This window comes from Tamandua tetradactyla, chromosome 18 (assembly GCF_023851605.1).
Source record: "Tamandua tetradactyla isolate mTamTet1 chromosome 18, mTamTet1.pri, whole genome shotgun sequence".
Taxonomy (NCBI): domain Eukaryota; kingdom Metazoa; phylum Chordata; class Mammalia; order Pilosa; family Myrmecophagidae; genus Tamandua; species Tamandua tetradactyla.
This window is the reverse complement of record NC_135344.1, coordinates 48,104,838-48,124,907: the sequence shown is the minus strand read 5'-3', so window position 1 is coordinate 48,124,907 and position 20,070 is coordinate 48,104,838. Positions and strand designations below refer to the sequence as shown.

At 38.9% G+C, this 20,070-nt stretch overlaps 1 pseudogene; it reads left to right on the top strand.

The window, feature by feature from the left end:
- Positions 1-1,333: 1,333 nt before the first annotated feature.
- LOC143662866 (U2 spliceosomal RNA) lies at positions 1,334-1,421 on the top strand (annotated as a pseudogene).
- Positions 1,422-20,070: the final 18,649 nt, after the last annotated feature.

Here is a 20,070-nt window from a genome sequence, read left to right as displayed (position 1 = left end):
AAGGTATGCTGGGCTGCTGAGCTCCCTTCTGACCTCTCTCTTTTAAGTCTCCAGCTAATTAAAGTAAACCTCACTCAGTGTGGAAGGCACTCCCCTTAGTCAACAGCAAATGTCATCAGCCATAGATGAATTTCAGGTTCTGATGATTTAAGGCCACAGAAACAGAACAACTGGAATCATCACCTGGTCAAGTTGACACCTGAACCTAACTACCACAGTTTTGAAGTTGGAAAAATATCCAAATCAAGTCATCATCATCAAGGCGATGCTTTCTCCCCAAAGACTGAGGCATCTGGGGCTGGCTGCCAGTGATACTCTGTTTCTCAGTCTCATGGCAAGGAACATGACAGAGTCTCCTGATCTCTTCCTTCACTTCTGGATTCCAATTCAGCTTTTTGCTTTCTCTCTGTCTGTGTCTCAATTTCACTCCATTTTTTAAAGGACTCCACTAATAAGATTAAGACCCATCCTGATTGAGGTGGGTTCCACCTTAACTGAAGTAGGTCATCAAAATGTCCTACATATGACGGGTTCATACCCACAGGAATGGATTCAATTTGAGAACATGTTTTTCTGGGGTACGCACAGCTTCAAACCACCATAGTAAGTAAAAAGGAAAAATTCTTGTTTGGTCTGCTTCTTTGAATTATCAATGATCTTTTGTACAGTATGCATTTTTATAGTAATATGGCTGCCATTTTTTTCATACATGCTATCATATTTATGGTGATACTCTGTATATTATTTTAGTGAATCAAAATTACTAAAATGTCTATTTGAGTCTTATAGTCAGGTAACTGGAACTTTGCTTCCAATAATCTAATCCAGTTTGAAGAAGCACAGCCACACATATTTTGCATGGAGTTGGTTCTAATTAAGTACTTGCTGAATGAAATTGATCACTGATGGTATTTGCTGCCAATCACCAGTGCCACTGCTAGCAAAACAAGCCCCTAGCTATCCATATATTAATGACTGGTTGTATGTTTCTGAATAACTTTGAATTAATTTGAAGACATTTTCTCTACCAGTTCCTTTCTAGTTGACAAGTAGGCATGACTTAGCCTGGTATTCTCACATTGGTTGAATGAGAAAAGGTTGTTTTCTTATTTTAAACTTACCTGGAAAGATTTAGTTGATAAACCAAATTGAATTTTTAAACTAAAACTTGTGCAGACTGAACTGTTCTTGTACACTGATAAGCTCTTGGAGCCTCGTAAAACATGGCACCATAGCCGCCTCAAGATGCGGTTACCACTGGGATGGGCAGGCAACTTGAACAAGGACTGGCTTAAAGGAATAGGCAATGTGACATCAGAAACACAAGCAAAAAATCGCTTCTCGGCCTTTTGGCTAAGATCAAGTGTAGAAACACAAGCAATAAAAGAAACAATAGATAAATTTGACTTCATCAAACTTTTATGAAGCAAATGATATTATCAAGAAAGTGAAAAGACAATCTATAGAATGGGAGAAAACAATTACAAATCATGTGTCTGATACAGGCTTAATATTCAGAATATGTAAAGAACTCCTGTAACTCAACAGCAAAAGTAAAATGGGGAATTAGAAAATGGTCAAAGAACTTGAACAGGCACTTTTCCAAAGAAAATATACAAATGGCCAATAAGCACATGGAAGGATGCTTAACATTATTAGCCTTTAGGGAACTACAAGCCAAAACTAGAATAAGATACCACTTCTCAACACTAGAATGGCTATTTAAAAAGAAAAATAAAACAGAAAATAACAAGCATTGGAGAGGATGTGGAGAAAATGAAACCCTTATGCATTACCGGTGGGAATGTAAAATGTTACATCCACGTGGAAAGCAATATGCAGTTCCTCGAAAAATTAAACATAGAATTACCATGTCACCCAGCAATTCCACTGCTAGGTTTATACCAAAGAACTGGAAAACAAAGATTCAAATCAATATTTGTACACCAGTGTTCACAGCAGCGTTGTTCACAATCGTGAAAAGGTGGAATCAACCCAAGGGTACATCAGCAGAGGAATGAATAAACAAAATGTGGCTGTCCTAGTTTTCCAGGCCACTGTGACAAATAGCACACAATGAATTGGCTTAAACAACCAAAGTTTATTGACCCACGGTTTTATTGCTAGGAGAGACCATAACAAGGTATTAGCAAGGCTTGCTTCCTCCCTGAAGATCAGCATTCTGGTCCTGGCTGCCAGCAATCCTCAGGGTTCCTTGGCTTATATTTCTGGGTGCCATCACCTGGCGATATCCTCTCCTTCCTAGCTTCTATGACTTTCTGGTTCCCTTTATAAGGCCTCCAATAATACAGGTAAAGGTCCACCCTGGTTCAGTTCACCACATGTTAACTAAAAATAACACCTCGAAAGGGTCTATTTACAATGGGTTCACACCCCTAGGAATGTGGGTGAAGATTAAGAATGTGTTTTCTGAGGTACGTAGTTCAACCTACCACTGTGATAAATACACACAATGGAATATTATTCAGCTATAAAAAGAGATTTAGTGCTGATAATTGCTATGACATGAATGAACCTTAAAGACATTATGTTGAGTGAAAGAAACATGACATGCAAAGAAAAATATGGTATGATTTCTCTTAAATGAAATACCTACAAATAGCAAATTCATGGGCACAGAAAGTTCACTAGAGGATACAAGGAATTAAGGGAAAGGAATAAGGAGGAATTGTTACTTGGTGAGTACAGAGTGTTTGGAAATTTTGAAAAAAATATGTTAATGAGTAGGCAAGATGCTGGAAGAAGTTAGGTTCATTTGCTATGAAACAAAATTTTAAAAAGAAAAATTGCCTGCAGGACTTTGACATGAGTGTATTTATTGGGGTGGGGGCCCCATAGTGAGGGACAAATCATTTTCATATTTAACAGCACTGCCTATGATTCCCAGTTGCCTTCTAATAACAGCAGTAATCTTTACGAACAGATCTACTAGTAATTCTTTTGGCCACATGTAAATCTAAAAGGGTATGCTGAGTTTGCCATGTTTAGGGATTTCATCATGTTTTTGGCAAGGGTGTGTACACATAAGAAGAACTTTTGTTAAACCACATAACTCTGATCTTGTTTTTGAGCTCTAAAATGAAATTATCTCCCATAAATACTAAGAAGGTAATTTTCCTATTAGTCTCAATGGCCCACAGAACCACCACAAAAGAACCAGTCACAATTCATTCGGTGACACAGGGCAGCCTGTCTGCTTCATGGGTGACACAATGCACTGCTTCGTGGGAGTCTCATGACCTACAGACTCGCATGCGTTTGGAGAGAGAAAGTAGCTGGAAGCACTTTTGCTGGCCTGTGGCAAAAGCATTTACTCTTGAATAAAGGAAGTACACTAATGCAAAAGAATGAAGACTATAGTTCAGGGTTGGCAAACTTCTTCTGTAAAGAGCCAAATATTAAATATTTTAGGCTTTGTGAACTGCACCGTCTCTGTCACAACTGTTAACCTTGCTGCCATAGCCCAAAAGCAGCCACGCCAATGTGTAAGTGAATAGGCATGGCTGTGTTCCAATAAAACTTTATTTGCAAAGCCAGGTAGCAGGCCAGATTTGGCCTATTGGCCATTGTTTACCAACCCCTACTCTATGCTATATTGATCTCTCCCTTCACTGGTATTTTTCTTTTTTAAACAGCCACAGTTACTATATGCAGGCCCTTGTTTGTCCCTTAAAATTTTAATTTATTTGATACTCAAAATAATGCTAAAAAAAAAAAAGCTATTATCATCCCCACTTTATAGGTGAGAAAACTAAGAGGCAGAGGTTGAATAACTTTCCCAAGTTTGCACAACCAGTAGGTGGCCGAATCAGAATTTGAAGCCAGGCCATCAAACCACAAGACCACAACCTGCTGCCCACTCTGGTGATGTAGTAAACTGGGCTAAACTTCTCAAAATCATCTCCCCTTTAGTAACTCCTGAGGCTCTCCAAATCTGGCTGTTAACCTGAGCAGAGAGTATTTGCTGCTGTTAGTCTAAATGGATTCCCAGGCTGATTCTAACCCTGTTGGAGATGGAAACGCAGGGAGATCCTGAGGTTTCCAAATCTACCCTGACATTTGGAGGTTTTCTGAAGCCCTGTTAAGGCTTCTAAACCTATACCCAGCACCTTTTCCCAATTGTATAAGTCTAGAATTTACCTAAGGATACTTTGAGATAGTGTTGTGCTACAAAAATAAGCTGTTTAAAACACTAAGATACAAGGAAATCACCATATTTCAGGTATAATTAATGACTATAGAAATAAAAATTAAGCTCCAAGTTCTACTATACCACAAAATTATGGGCCATTTGGATAAAAAGAGATGATCTTTGTACTATAAGTAATGGAATACTATCATGAGGTTTGGGATTTATCTCTTTTAAGTCTGAATAAAGTATCTAAGCCCTGAATATTGGTGTCCTCATAGGAAGAAGGATAGGCGTTCAAGTTCAGGTTGCTACTTGCCTAACATTCTTTGTGATTATTCTTCCCTCCCCATCCCATCATACCATCTGGATTTTTCTTTTGCTTGAAAGTTACCTCTTTGGGTAGGATTTAAACCACCATCACGTCTAATTAAAGAAGAAAGTATACTGAGCATTACTCTTAGGAACATGGAAACTTCCTGCGGTTACCAGAAAGAACTTGAAATGCTTTAAGATAGAGATTATATGTTCAGTCAAATCAGAAGTTACAAAGTAATAGCTTTGTGCACAGATTTAGAACATAAGTAGAATGAGAAAGGAGATTATTCTCTGCAACAGCCTCTGGAAAAGGGAAGTGGGTGTCTTCAATCCCATTCATAAAAGCCAAGCACAAGTCCATAAACTTTTCTGTGGCCTTCATGGCAGAGAAAAAGAAAAATCCATTGTTTCTATTTGTCAAAAAGTCTTCAGCTTTCAGGTCATGTAAGAACAGAGAATGCCTAACCCTGCAGTGGCACACACACCTTATGCAAGGCATTTATTTTTTTCCATTCAAGAAAAAAGATTTTATCATGCAAATGTGTCCTGTCAATCATTACATAATATCACTCAGAGGGAAGAAAATACACCACTATTGTGTTGTGATGTGGGTCCCCAACAAGCTCTGAATTTTTCATTGAATAGGAAAGACGTGAAAGGGCAGGAGAAGAGGAGACATGTTAGGCCTACTGTGGACCAAGTTCTGGGCTAGGAAATTTACTACACATGGTTACACTGAGGAAAGAACTCATTTAAAATGTTCGCTTCCCTCTTCCAGTTTTGAAGATTGCTGATGAACATTTAAAATAGTGTCTCTTGTCTCATTATCATTAGGAAGATTTAATTTTATTGTAAAAGCTCTTCCTTCTTCTACACTGACACCTTCATTTAAAGCAGGCCCAGGACGACTTCACTCCCGAGAAGTCTTCCTCTGCTTAAAGCCAAGGATACTGCCTGCCCAGCTTCCATCTCCACACGGGTAGTGGGACCTCTGGAGCATCTGTGTTATCAAGCCCTTCCTTTCTATCTCCCACCCCCCATTATGAAAGGACATATTTTGCAGTCAGAGGACCTGTGTGTGTTCATGATTGTAATAAATGAGGTGGGGCTAAAGTAGCTTTGCAAGTGGCCAGAGTATTTCCTGGAGAAGTCATTTACGTAATTAAACCTTCAGAGCATCTAAACATGGTGCAGTGTGTGACCTGCTCTTGGATTTGAGATAACTCCAAAGTTGTGTCATATCCTTCTTGCAGGTGCTCAGTCAGATCGCTCCTAAACCCAAGACTGCCTCCACTGAGCCTTCCCTTGTGGTCTGGAGGGCTTCTTCAGCACAACAGTCTAACTACCTTCTCTTCATACTCCCTATTTAGGTCTGCTAAAGCTGTGCAACACAATATACCAGAAGTGGGTTGGCTTTTACAACGGGGATTTATTTGTTTCCATATTTACAGTTCTCAAGCCATGAAAATGTCCCAATTAAGGCAACAACAGGACAATATCTCCTCTGAATAAAGGCTGCTGGCATCCGGGGTTCCTTTGCCAGGTAGCAAGACACATGACCAGTCCTTCACTTCCACGGGTTTCATTGCTTTCAGTTTCTGATTCCAGCGGTCCCCTCCCTGAGCTTCTGTGGGTCCTCTCTTGGCATCCCCTGGGCTTTTCTCTCACGCTCCTCTGGGGGCTTCTTCTTCTAAGCTCTCTGCAAATGTCTCTGGTTATTTCTCTCTAAGCTCTCTGGGCTTTTTCTGTCTTTTATCTTTCAACAGAGGATTCCAGTAAATTATTAAGATCCATCTTGAATTGGGTGGATCACATCTCAATTACAAAACCCACTCACAATAAATCTGCGCCCACCGGAATGGATCAAAAGAACATGGCGTTGATTCAGAGAGAGCAGAGAATGCTGCAGCACCACGAAGCAGAGAGTCCACCAGCCAGTGACCTTTGGAGATGAAGAAGGAAAACGCCTCCCGGGGAGCTTCATGAAACAGGAAGCCAGGAGAGAAAGCTAGTAGATAATGCCGCATTCGCTGTGTGCCCTTCCAGCCGAGAGAGAAGCCCTGACTGTGTTTACCATGTGCCTTCTCACTTGAGAGAGAAAACCTGAACTTCATCGGCCTTCTTCAACCAAGGTATCTTTCCCTGGGTGTCTTTGACTGGACATTTCTATAGACCTGTTTTAATTGGGACATTTTCTCGGCCTTAGAACTGTAAACTAACAACTTATTAAATTCCCCTTGTTAAAAGCCATTCCGTTTCTGGTATATTGCATTCCAGCAGCTAGCTAACTAGAACACTTCTCTTTTCCTTTCCCCAATCTTTTCAATGAAAAAATAGCTCCCGGGAATTTTTGGCACTACAAAGAGCATTTATTTCTCTCTTGGGACAGACCTTCCCATGTGACACCAAGGATGAAGTGCCTTCACCCCTAAGTCAACACTCTGCGTTCTCTTGGTCAGTCCCACTTCCATATGGCTAGTTCCTGCTGTGGATCCCCCAGAGAGAATCTGTCCTTTTAAGAACACCACTGATGTCTAATGGAAAGCATGAAAAATTGCCATCATGGCCTAATGGAAAGAACTACAAGTTGAGGGTCCAGCCCCGTTACAAACTACTTACACGGCATTGGATCAAGTTGAATTCTCTTATCTGTGAAATGTGGAGGTGGTTGGCTAAATAATGGCTCCCAAATATGTCCATATCCTAGCCCCCACAACCTAGGAAGGTAACTTTGGTGAAATGGGCTTTGCTAGTGTGATTAAGTTAAGGATCTTGAGATGGGAAGATTGTCTTGAACTGGACCCAGTGCAATCACGATGGTCTTTATAAAAGGGAAATGAAACACAGAAGGAGTCAACATCAGAAAGGAAGGTGATGTGATGATGGAGCAGAGACTGTACTGATGTGGTTTGAATATGGAGAAAAGAACCATAAGCCTATGAATACAGATGGCCACTAAAAGCTGGAAAAGTCAAGGATATGATTTCTCCCCTAGAGTCTGCAGTAGGAACCAGCTCTGCCAATATATTGACTTCAGTTCAGTGAAACTGATTTCAGACTTTTGACCTCTAGAACTGTAAAAGGGTAAATGTGTGCTGTTTAAGTTACTAACTTTATGGAAATCTGTTACAGCAGTAATAGGAAACTAATATAAGTATGTAATACATGACTTCAATAATTAGTTTCAACTTTAATAGCTACCTCATAGTTAAGACTCATTGTTAAATGGCCTGGGTTTTGCCATACTTGTGTCAGCCATGTAAAAGGAACATCGTTTGACAATGCTATTAACCAAAGTGCTGCTTGTTCAAAACAGCAAGTGCATTTGAAGAAAGATAACTAAAGAGAAGTCCCCACAGTTTCATGGGATTTTTTTGCTCCAAAAAGTATTATTAGTTAGAGAAGAGCATTAATCTTCCTCCATAAACTAATTCCCAGCTACCCCTCTGACTTTCTGTCTTATTATGTAGTGATTTAGAGCTATGTACCCCAGGAAAATATGTTTTCAAATTTAATCCATTCCTGAGGGTGTGGACTTTTGTAAATAGGTTTGATGAGGTGACTTCACTTAAGGTGGGGCCCACCTCAATCAGAACGGGTCTTAATCCTATTACTGAAAGCCTCATAAGTAAGGCCACACAGAGAGAAAAATCCATGGAGGGAGCAACCAGAAACTGAAAGCCAGGAACCAGGAAGAGAGAGGAGAAACCATGAGAGGCTGCCATGTGCATTGCCAAGTGACAGAAAAGCCAAGGGCCAAGGATCACCAGCAGCCAGTTCAGAATGCCGCAGTCTTCTGGGAGAAAGCATCACATTGACGATGCCTTGATTTTGGACTTCTAGCTTCGGCACTGTGAGCCAATAAATGCCCATTGTTCAATCCAAAAAAAAAAAAAAAAAAAGAACATGGCATTTTCTGGGGTATATAACAGCAGCATACCAGCTCAATTTTGCTGAAAATTCACTTTCCTTAACTTAAACTGACTCAGTCTTTTCGTGTCCCAGATATTGGCTGAATTAGCTTTAGGTGTTCTAAGTGTTAAGATAAAGGATATGGGGTTATGACTATAATAATTTATTACGTACCTATGAGCCTAATGTAATACACGCACTCTGTTTAGGGAATTTATATATTCTTTATACCAATATTCCATTTTCCTTACTTATCTCCACAACAACCTGATTTGGTATATATTTCTATCCCCATTTTACATAAGAAGAATCTGAGCCTCAGAGGTTAAGTCAGAAATGGAAAGGACAGTGGTAATGATTCAAATCCAAGTTCTGACTCCAAAAACCCACTGCTCTTAACCATTAGGAAATACTGCCCATGGAGTTCTCTTTATCTAGAATGGTTCATGTAAGCCACACATAATTACATCCATGGAAATTACCTTCAACTCTATCTTTAAACTGCATCTTCTTAAAAATCATTTGTATGAGGATAAATTTAATGCGCTGGTTCTTAATCTTATTTTGGTTGTGGGCAAAGAATCTCACCTATATGTTGGCCCCTTCGTCCGGATAGAAGCACACACCACAACACACAACAAGCCTGAATGGCTGCCAACCTTAAGGCAGCCTCCACTGACTAAATAGAACCCTTCTCAGTTGCAGGCTAATGTTGGCAGGTCATCTCTCTGCAGATACACCAGCAGGCCCTCCCCATTCTTTGTTTTCATTTTCTGCTGAAGTGAAATCTACCATTTCCTTTACTACATTCTGGCCATTTATGTAGGGAAGTGACTCACAGCAGACTCTTCCCACTGCTGACTCTCCACACCCTTAACAGTGATGTTAAAGATGGTGTGACCTTCCTACCCCATCAGCATCAGAGATGGGCTATTGTCTTTCTACTGTCAGCATTTTTTCCCCCATATTAAAAGAGTCTTGGCTTGCATAGTAAACACATACACACAATAAGGCACAATTCATATTCCCAGCATAAAACCATTCCAAGAGAAAAGCTTTGACCACAGGGCATAACAAAAATACTTAGGAGAAGCTGGATATAAAAGGCAGTCTATGAGAATGAACTTACATGAACTAGAATAAACGTACATCATTATTACAAGATGTTATTAATAGGGTGATATATGGGGAAATACAGTCAATGCAAACTATGAACTATAGTTAGCAGTAATATTGTAATATTCTTCCATCAATTGGTGTAGTATAAAGGTACTACACCAGTGCTAGGAGTGTCAGTAATGGGGGAAGGGGGCACAAAGGGAACTGGATTTTTCTTTTTGGAGCAGTGAGAATGTTCTCAAATTGATCGTGGTGGTGAATGCAAACTCTGTGATTATAACAAAAGCCAATCATTGTACACTTCGGATGGATTGTACGGTGTGTGAATAAAATGCCTGAAAATAAACGTAGCCCAGCATTGCATGGTGACTAAGAGCCCAAGCTTTGGAGTAAGGAGATATGGGTTCAAGTTTAGGCTCTGCCACTTACTTCCTATGTAATCTTAGGCAACTTAACCTCTCTGAGTTTCTCCATCTGTGAAATGAGGATACTGCTATGCACCCTACCTGGTGTGGGTTAATGTTAAATGGCATTAGATGAGAAACACTTGGCACATAGTAAGCACTGGATATTTAGTGTTAATATTATTGTATGATTTGTTCTAGTTTGCAAGCTGTCAGAATACGATATGCCATAAACAGGACAGCTTTTTTTTTTCAGTTCTTTTAACATAATTGTATTACAGTTAGGTAGTATTGTGCTGTCCAGTTCTGAGTTTTTGTATCCAGCCCTGTTGCACAGTCTGCATCCCTTTAGCTCCAATTACCCAGTATCTTACCCCATTTCTATCTCCTGATGGTCTCTGTCAAAAACGAAATATTCCAAGTTTATTCACTAAAGTCAGTTCATATCAATGAGACCATACAATATTTGTCCTTTAGTTTTTGGCTAGTCTCACTCAGCATAATGTTCTCAAGGTCCATCCATGTTGTTACATACTTCATAAGTTTATTCTGTCTTAAAGCTGCATAATATTCCATCGTATGTATATACCACAGTTTGTTTAGCCACTCGTCTGTTGATGGAGATTTTGGCTGTTTCCATCTCCTTGCAATTGTAAATAACGCTGCTATAAACATTGGTGTGCAAATGTCCGTTTGTGTCTTTGCCCTTATGTCCTCTGAGTAGATACCTAACAATGGTATTGCTGGGTCATATGGCAATTCTACATTCAGCTTTTTGAGGAACCGCCAAATTGCCTTCCACAGTGGTTGCAACATTTGACATTCCCACCAACAGTGAATCAGTGTGCCTCTTTCTCCACATCCTCTCCAGCACTTGTCATTTTCTGTTTTGTTGATAATGGCCATTCTGGTGGGTGTGAGATGATATCTCATTGTGGTTTTGATTTGCATTTCTCTAATGGCCAGGGACATTGAGCATCTCTTCATGTGCCTTTTGGCCATTTGTATTTCCTCTTCTGAGAAGTGTCTGTTCAAGTCTTTTTCCCATATTGTAATTGGATTGGCTGTCTTTTTGTTGTTGAGTTGAATAATCTCTTTATAAATTCTGGATACTAGACCTTTATCTGATATGTCATTTCCAAATATTGTCTCCCATTGTGTAGGCTGTCTTTTTACTTTCTTGATGAAGTTCTTCGATGCACAAAAGTGTTTTATTTTGAGGAGTTCCCATTTCTTTCTTTCTTTCTTCAGTGCTCTTGCTTTAGGTGTAAGGTTCATAAAACCACCTCCAATTATAAGATTTATAGGATATTTCCCTACATTTTTGTCTAACTGTTTTATGGTCTTCAACCTGATGTTTAGATCTTTGATCCATTTTGAGTTAACTTTTGTATAGGGTGTGAGATACGGGTGCTCTTTCATTCTTTTGCATATGGATATCCAGTTCTCTAGGCAACATTTATTGAAGAAACTGTTCTGTCCCAGGTGAGTTGGCTTGACTGCCGTATCAAAGATCAAATGTCCATAATGAGAGGGTCTATATCTGAGCACTCTATTCGATTCCATTGGTCGATATATCTATCTTTATGCCAGTACCATGCCGTTTTGACCACTGTGGCTTCATAATATGCCTTAAAGTCAGGAAGCGTGAGACCTCCAGCTTCGTTTTTTCTCCTCAAGATACTTTTAGCTATTCGGAGCACCCTGCCCTTCCAGATAAATTTGCTTATTGGTTTTTCTATTTCTGAAAAGTAAGTTGTTGGGATTTTGATTGGTATTGCATTGAATTTGTAAATCAATTTAGGTAGAATTGACATCTTAACTATATTTAGTCTTCCAATCCATGAACATGGTATGCCCTTCCATCTATTTAGATCTTCTGTGATTTCTTTTAACAGTTTCTTGTAGTTTTCTTTGTATAGGTCTTTTGTCTCTTTAGTTAAATTTATTCCTAGGTATTTTATTCTTTTAGTTGCAATTGTAAATGGAATTCATTTCTTGATTTCCCCCTCAGATTGTTCATTACTAGTGTATAGAAACACTACAGATTTTTGAATGTTGATCTTGTAACCTGCCACTTTGCTGTACTCATTTATTAGCTCTGGTAGTTTTGCTGTGGATTTTTCAGGGTTTTCGACATATAGTATCATATCATTTGCAAACAGTGATAGTTTTACTTCTTCCTTTCCATTTTTGATGCCTTGTATTTCTTTTTCTTGTCTAATTGCTCTGGCTAGATCTTCCAACACAATGTTGAATAACAGTGGTGATAGTGGACATCCTTGTCTTGTTCCTGATCTTAGGGGGAAAGTTTTCAGTTTTTCCCCATTGAGGACGATATTAGCTGTGGGTTTTTCATATATTCCCTTTATAATTTTAAGGAAGTTCCTTTCTATTCCTATCCTTTGAAGTGTTTTCAACAGGAAAGGATGTTGAATTTTGTCAAATGTCTTCTCTGCATCAATTGAGATGATCATGTGATTTTTCTGCTTTGATTTGTTGATATGGTGTATTACATTAATTGATTTTCTTATGTTGAACCATCCTTGCATACTTGGGGTGAATCCTACTTGGTCATGATGTATAATTCTTTTAATGTGTTGCTGGATTCGATTTGGTAGAATTTTGTTGAGGATTTTTGCATCTATACTCATTAGAGAGATTGGTCTGTAGTTTTCTTTTTTTTGTAATATCTTTGCCTGGTTTTGGTATGAGGATGATATTGGCTTCCTAGAATGAATTAGGTAGCTTTCCCTCCACTTCAATTTTTTTGAAGAGTTTGAACAGGATTGGTACTAATTCTTTCTGGAATGTTTGATAGAATTCACATATGAAGCCGTCTGGTCCTGGACTTTTCTTTTTGGGAAGCTTTTAATGACTGATTCAATTTCGTTACTTCTGGTTGGTTTGTTGAGGTCATCTATTTCTTCTTGAGTCAAAGTTGGTTGTTCATGCCTTTCTAGGAAGTTGTCCATTTCATCTACATTGTTGTATTTATTAGCATAAAGTTGTTCATAGTATCCTGTTATTACTTCCTTTATTTCTGTGGGGTAAATGGTTATGTCTCCTCTTCCATTTCCGATCTTATTTATTGCATCCTCTCTCTTCTTTTTGTCAATCTTGCTAGTGGCCCATCAATCTTATTGATTTTCTCATAGAACCAACTTCTGGTTTTATTGATTTTCTCAACTGTTTTCAAGTTCTCAATTTCATTTATTTCTGCTCTAATCTTTGTTATTTCTTTCCTTTTTCTTGCTTTGGGGTTAGTTTGCTGTTCTTTCTCTAGTTCTTCCAAGTGGACAGTTAATTCCCGAATTTTTGCCCTTTCTTCTTTTTTGATATAGGCATTTAGGGCAATAAATTTACCACTTAGCACTGCCTTTGCTGCATCCCATAAGTTTTGATATGTTGTGTTTTCCTTTTCATTTGCCTCTAGATATTTACTGATTTCTCTTGTAATTTCTTCCTTGACCCACTGGTTGTTCAAGAGTGTGTTGTTGAGCCTCCACGTGTTTGTGAATTTTCTGGTGCTCTGTCTACTATTGATTTCCAACTTTATTCCTTTATGATCCGAGAAAGTGTTTTGTATGATTTCAATCTTTTTAAATTTGTTGAGACTTGCTTTGTGACCCAGCATATGGTCTATCTTTGAGAATGATCCATGAGCACTTGAGAAAAAGGTGTATCCTGCTGTTGTGGGGTGTAATGTCCTATAAATGTCTGTTAAGTCTAGCTCATTTATTGTAATATTCAAATTCTCTGTTTCTTTATTGATCTTCTGTTTAGATGTTCTGTCCACTGATGAGAGTGGGGAATTGAAGTCTCCAACTATTATGGTAGATGTGTCTATTTCCAGTTTCAGTGTTCGCAGTGTTTGCCTCACGTATTTTGGGGCATTCTGGTTTGGTGCATAAATATTTATGATTGTTATGTCTTCTTGTTGAATTGTTCCTTTTATTAGTAGATAGTATCCTTCTTTGTCTCTTTTAACTGTTTTACATTTGAAGTCTAATTTGTTGGATATTAGTATAGCTACTCCTGCTCTTTTCTGGTTGTTATTTGCATGAAATATCTTTTCCCAACCTTTCACTTTCAACCTATGTTTATCTTTGGGTCTAAGATGTGTTTCCTGTAGACAGCATATAGAAGGATCCTGCTTTTTAATCCATTCTGCCAGTCTATGTCTTTTGATATGGGGAGTTCAAGCCATTAACATTATTGTTATTACTGTACGGGTAGTACTTTCTTCTACCATTTTGCCTTTTGTATTTTATATGTCATATCTAATTTTCCTCCTTTCTACACTCTTCTCCACACCTCTCTCTTCTGTCTTTTCATATCTGTCTCTAGTGCTCCCTTTAGTATTTCTTGCCGAGCTGGTCTCTTGGTCACAAATTCTCTCAGTGACTTTTTGTCTGAAAATCTTTTAATTTTTCCCTCATTTTTGAAGGACAATTTTGCTGGATATAGAAGTCTTGGTTGGCAGTTTTTCTCTTTTAGTAATTTAAATATATCATCCCACTTTCTTCTTGCCTCCATAGTTTCTGCTGAGAAATCTACACATAGTCTTATTGGGTTTCCCTTGTGTGTGATGGATTGCTTTTCTCTTGCTGCTTTCAGGATCCTCCCTTTCTCTTTGATCTCTGACATTCTGACTAGTAAGTGTCTTGGAGAATGTCTATTTGGATCTATTCTCTTTGGGATATGCTGCACTTCTTGGATCTGTAATTTTAAGCCTTTCATAAGAGTTGGGAAATTTTCAGTGACAATTTCTTCCATTAGTTTTTCTTCTCCTTTTCCCTTCTCTTCTCCTTCCGGGACACCCACAACACTTATAATTGTGCACTTCATATTATCATTCAATTCCCTCAGTCCCTGCTCATATTTTTCCATTTTTTCCCTATAGTTTCTGTTTCTTGTTGGATTTCAGATGTTCTGTACTCCAGTTCACTAATCCTAACCTCTGTCTCTTGAAATCTACCATTGTAGGTTTCCATTGTTTTTTTCATCTCTTCTACTGTACCTTTCATTCCCATAAGTTCTGTGATTTGTTTTTTTAGACTTTCAATTTCTTCTTTTTGTTCATTCCTTGCCTTGTTTATATCCTCCCTCAATTCACTGATTTGGTTTTTGATGAGGTTTTCCATGTCTGTTCATAAATTCTGAATTAATTGTTTCAGCTCTTATATCTCATTTGAACTATTGGTTTGTTCCTTTGACTGGACCATATTTTCAATTTTCCTGGTGTGATTTGTTATTTTTTACTGGTGTCTAGACATTTAATTACCTTAATTAGTTTATTCTGGAGATTGCTTTCACTCCTCTTACCTAGGGTTTTCTTGTTAGATGAATTTGTTGTCTATCTGTTCTTGGCCTTCAGTTCAGCTTTTTCTGGACCTCTAGCTTAGGTTTTGTTTAACAGAGGAGAATTTTTCAGTTCTTGTTTTCTTGTTTCTTGCCCTGCTTGTATGGTGCCTTTTCCCTCCCCATCCTTAGGAGGGTCTACATAGGTTTTATAGACTCCACCTGGGTTTTCCCAGACTAAACTGCCCTCCTATCAGGGGGAAGGAGTCACCTGCATCAGTTTTCCCTGAGGGTGAGACCCAGCAGGTTAAAAGACTTTCCTGTGAAGTCTCTGGTCTCTGTTTTTCTAATTCTGCCCAGTATGTGGTGCTTGTCTGCCTGGAGGTCCCACCAGCAAAAGATGTTGCGGCACCTTTAAGTTTGGAAGACTCTCCCTGTTGGGGGTGTGGTGGAGATAGAGGAGAGGATGTAGGCTGGTTTTAATGGCTTCAAATTGCCAAGCCCTGGGGTCTGAATTCCTTGAGGGAGGGATTCCACCTGAGTTGGGCTTCACTCCACCCCTGGGGAAGGCACAGATGGGAGACAGCCCGGAGAGCAGTCCGTTTCTGCCTGTGCCTGTGGCAGTTGCAGCCCGAGAAGTCCCACTGCTGAATCCAGAGGCAGCCAAGCCTCCAGAGAAAGACAGCCACAAAACCCTCCGTTTCCTCCCCTTTCCTCTTTTTCCGTTAGCCCAATGAGTGACCTCCACCTTGATCAGATTTACAGTCTCTTTCCTTTCCCTCTGGGAAGCCGCCTGTGGGGGAGGGGCACCGGGCGCTGGCCACAGCGGCTTGGGGAACTCACGATTCTGGGGAGGCTTGCAGCTGGTCCAGCTGGTCCAGACTGGGGTACACTATGTGTCTGGTCATTGATGTGGCTCCAGGAGCTGTTCTATACTGTTTCTGGTTATTTGGTAGTTGTTCTGAAGGACGAACTAAAACGCACACATTGCTAAGCCACCATCTTGGCCCCTCCCCCCACAAAATAGATTTAGGACAGCTTTTTAAAAGGGGAATTTATTAAGTTGCTAGTTTATAGTTTTAAGGCTGTGAAAATGTCCAAATTAAGGCACCAACAAGAGGTCAACTTCACTCAAAAAATGCTGATGAAGTTCAGGGTTTCTCTCTCAGTTGGAAGGACACAGGACAACGTCTGCTAGCTTTGTCTTCTGGTTTCCTATTTAGTGAAACCCCCCGGGGGCATTTTCTTTCTTCATCTCCAAAGGTCTCTGACTGCTTGGCCTCTCGTGCCTCTGAAGCTTTTTCCAAAATGGTTCCCTCTTAAAAGGCTCCAGTAATCAACCCCACCTTGAATGGGGGGAGACAGAGCTCATCAAAAGTTACCACCTGAGGGCAGGCCACAGTGGCTCAGCAGGTAAGCGTGCTTGCCTGCCATGCCCAAGGACCTGGGTTTGATTCCCGGTGCCTGCCCATGTAAAAAAAAAAAAAGTTACCACCTGCAATTGGGTTGGACACAGCTCCATGGAAACAATCAAAAAGCTCCCATATTATTTTTCACAAAAATGAAGAAAAAGTCGAATGTGATGATAAAATATATATATATATTCCTTCTAGCTTCCTATATGCTGGAGCAGCTAGAAGGAAAATCTGAAGAAAAAAAAAAATGATTCCCATCCAGCAATACTGAAAGAGGATTAAAGAACTTGGGTTTTCTGGGGTTCACAACAGATTCAAATGGACACTAATCTTAATACTTTTCTATTGGTTATCAGACATGATTATTAAAAAATGCTCTAGTCAATACACAGTTCACATATATATATAATCATGGTTAAAATAATATATGTAGTAATATATGTAAGGGCTTTTTTGCTTGTACCCAAAAGAAAATCTAGTCAATTGGATTATTGATTTTTAAGGCATTGGAATATAATTTTTTAAATGCTTAAAGATTAATTCACATGGTTTATCCTTTCTTTAATCATTTGGAAGGATCCTCTGATCTCAGGGTTACACTGATAAATATTAATCATCATTATTATATAGTAGAAATGCCTCATTATGTAGCAGAAATACAGAGTAAAAGAAGTTTCCAGATGATGAAATATCAATTATTCTTTTACTACAGTACAATTTTCTGCAATATACCTTTTTATTAAGATGTCATCTGGAAGATTTATTTCTAAATGAGATTGAGAATGTAGTGGGTACTCAATAAATGCTTATTGAATTAAAGGCCAAATGGAAAACCAAAGCTGCCAGATACTGCTTGGGCACCTTTTATGTGCACCCTCTTATTTCTCACAACTCCCCAGCAAGACAAAGATTATGTGCCTACTTTATGTCTAAAGCAATTATGTGTTAGAAAGTTTAATTCCAGATTCATAAGTTGTGTAAAATATCTAGTCACTAGTACATCAGGATTCCAACCCTGGCTTAACTTCAAAACCCATGTTCTTTCTACCATACTCAGCTGACTGTCAAATTTTACAATGAGAAATACGTACTTTTCAAGTCAGTCAAGAACTCCACTTATGAAATATCTTATATTCTCCATCATCAATCTGATACCTCCCGGAGTAAAAAAAAAAAAAAAAAAAAAAAAGGCTATTTAAAGAACAGATACACAGAACATACTGTCTTGAATAAAGAGGGAGATTTCAACTTCAAAAACAATAGAAGGTAAAAAATACAATAGAACTCTGATGTGAAGCAGCAATTCAATTTGAAAATACAACACCCATTTTCCAGTTTATAATGAGGCTTCAGATGAATGAGCTGCCATCTCAAGCACATTAAAACACCAGTTGCAAACATAACTTGGCAATTTGATTACTTACCAATTTGAATGAAGCATTACAAAGGGCACATCAAAACCACATGCATATATCAAGAGAATATCTCCAATTTGAATGTATCATATCTTTTAGGAGCTAAGCCACAATTAAAAGTTAGTTTATGTGCCAATTAAGGAAGTTATAATCATAAACAATTTGCCTGTGCCTTGAACAAAATTTAATCAATCTCAGATCATATCTTTTTCATCTGTGCAAAGAGAATAGTAATGACTTATTTATGTATTTATTACCAAGAATTTGAAAAAAGGTAATAAAAAATTATTAGATTCAAGGACCATGGTGGAAATTAAGCATTTACTAGCAATCTAACAGGAACTAACACTAGATTCTCCAGGCTTCTCAAAGTGGTGCCAGTTACTTCTGATTTAAGCATTACCTGCCTAAATTTCTCTGTTAGGATCAAACTGATATCAAGAGTCAAAGGTGTAGGTACAAAAGAGTACAGTGTCTAAAGGTAAAATAATGCAAGTTATGGCTCGTTAGAAAAGCCAAAAAAGCATCAGGTTTTACTGAAGAGACTGTGCCAGGAATCATTGACAGAAATGAACCATTGATGAAATCTCAGACAAAGTCAAAGAATTCTCTAGAATTCAGTCTTCTTCCTTGAATGTTGCTGTGGTAGTTAGATTCAGTTGTCAACTTGGCCAGGTGAAGGTACCTAATTCTGTTGCTGTGGACATGAGCCAATGGTAAGTGAACTTCATCTGTTGCTCATTACATCTGCAGTCAGTTAAGAGGCATGCCTGCTGCAATAAATGATGTTTGATTTAATTGGCTGGTGCTTAAATGAGAGAGTGCAACAGCACAGCCCAAGCAGCTCAGCATACCTCATCTCAGCACTCGCAGCTCAGTCCAGGCCTTTGGAGATGCAGAAAAGAATCACCCCAGGGAAAGATGTTGGAACCCAGGGGCCTGGAGAGAAGGCCAGCAGAGATCGTCCTGTGCCTTCCCACGTAAGAAAGAACCTCAGTTGAAAGTTAGCTGCCTTTCCTCTGAAGAACTATACATCTACTACATAAATCCCCTTTTTTTTGAAAGCCAATCTGTCTCTGGTGTGTTGCATTCCGGCAGCTAGCAAACTAGAACAGTTGCTATATGGTACAACCCAATAATTAAATCCAGAAACCATATTTGTTCATCATTTTATGATGCTGCATGGATAGGCTAAACGCTATTATAACTATATTAATTCAAACACTGCCTCTGAATATAACAGAGGCAATGAAGACGTATGATATGGACAAATTTGCTTAAGTTTAAGTTGCCTTAGAATTCAACAGCATAGAAGAGGTGATTTGATCCTAGGACATCTCTCTCCTGCCTGATTAAATCTCAGGCATTCATTATCCCTATCCATTTTTCCTTAATTTTCCTTTTTAAGTCATAAAAAGCACTAAAGGAAGTTTGGAAAATTAAGAAAAATCATTACCCATGTCCTTGACACTTGAAAGAATTATTGTTTATAATATTCCCTTCTGGTGTTATTTTTATGTATATGAATACTGTTCTAGTTTGCTAGCTGCCAGAATGCAACACACTAGAGACGGATTGGCTTTTAATAAAAGGGGATTTATTTCATTAGTTCTTCAGAGGAAAGGCAGTTAACTTTCAACTGAGTTTCTTTCTTATGTGGGAAGGCACAGGGTAATCTCTGCTGGCCTTCTCTCCAGGCCCCTGGGTTCCAACAACTTTCCCCTGGGTGATTCCTTTCTGTATCTCCAAAGGCCTGGGCTGAGCTGCGAGTGCTGAGATGAGGTATGCTGAGCTGCTTGGCTGTGCTACATTGCGCTCTCTCACTTAAGCACCAGCCAATTAAACCAAACGTCATTCATTGCAGCAGGCACGCCTGTTAACTAACTGCAGATGTAATGAGCAACAGATGAGGTTCACTTACCATTGGCTCATGTCCGCAGCAACAGAACTAGGTGCCTTCACCTGGCCAAGTTGACAACTGAATCTAACTACCACAAATGCCTTTATTTTACACCAATAGGAACACAATATAT